Consider the following 1,048-nt stretch of genomic DNA (forward strand, 5'->3'; position numbering starts at 1 on the left):
TGAGTTTTGATGTAATAAACATTCAAGTTCAAGTGTATTTTTGATAAAATGACTTCTTTTCTTATGGGTAAATACCCATCTGATAGCTAGATCAGATGATAGGTTGACTTTTAGTTCTTTGAGAAATCTCCATACTGTTTTCCATAGAGGTGTACTAATTTGTTGTCCCACCAATAGTGCATAAGTGTTCCTTTCTCTCTGCATACATGCCAGCATCTGTTGTTTTTGGCCTTTTTAAATAAAGGCCATTCTGATCCAGGTAACATTATTGTTTCATTTTGGTTTTGGTTTGCATTTCCCTACAGATCAGGAACACTGAGCATTTTTAAATGTTTATTGACCATTTGTCCATATTCTTTTGCAAAGCTTCCACCATGAATAAGTGGGCTTCTTCTCAGGGATGCAAGGATGGGTCAGTATAGGTAAATTTATAAATGGGATTCACTACATAAACAGAAGCATAAAAAAAACCTATGATCATCTCAATAGATGCAGAAAAATTATTCAACAAAATTCAGCATAATTTGGTGATTAAAAACTCTCAACAAACTAGGTATAGAAGGAACATATCTCACAATTATAAAATTCATATATAGCAAACTCACAGCCATGATCATACTGAAAGGGGAAAAGTTGAAAGCATTTCTACTAAGAACTGGAAAAGGACAACGATGCCAGTGTCACCACTTGTATTAATCATAGTATTGAGAGCAATCAGGCAACAGAAAGAAATTAAGTGTATCCAACTTAGAAAAGAAGAGGTCAAACTATCACTTTTTACAGATGATATGACCTTATACCTATACAACTCCAAAGATCCTACCAAGAGACTTTTGGAATTGATAATAAAGCCAGCAAAGTCTCAGGTTACGAGGTAAATGTACATAACTCAGTAGTATTCCTATACACCAATCCCAGTCAAGCTAACAGTCAGATGCAACTCAAAACCATTCATAATTGCTACAAAAAAATTCCTAGGAATATACTTAACCAAGGAGGTGAAAGATATCTACAAAGAGAACTATCAAATACTTCAGGAAAAAAAAAA

This window comes from Otolemur garnettii, unplaced genomic scaffold (assembly GCF_000181295.1).
Source record: "Otolemur garnettii isolate 467f Iridium unplaced genomic scaffold, OtoGar3 scaffold00328, whole genome shotgun sequence".
NCBI lineage: Eukaryota > Metazoa > Chordata > Mammalia > Primates > Galagidae > Otolemur > Otolemur garnettii.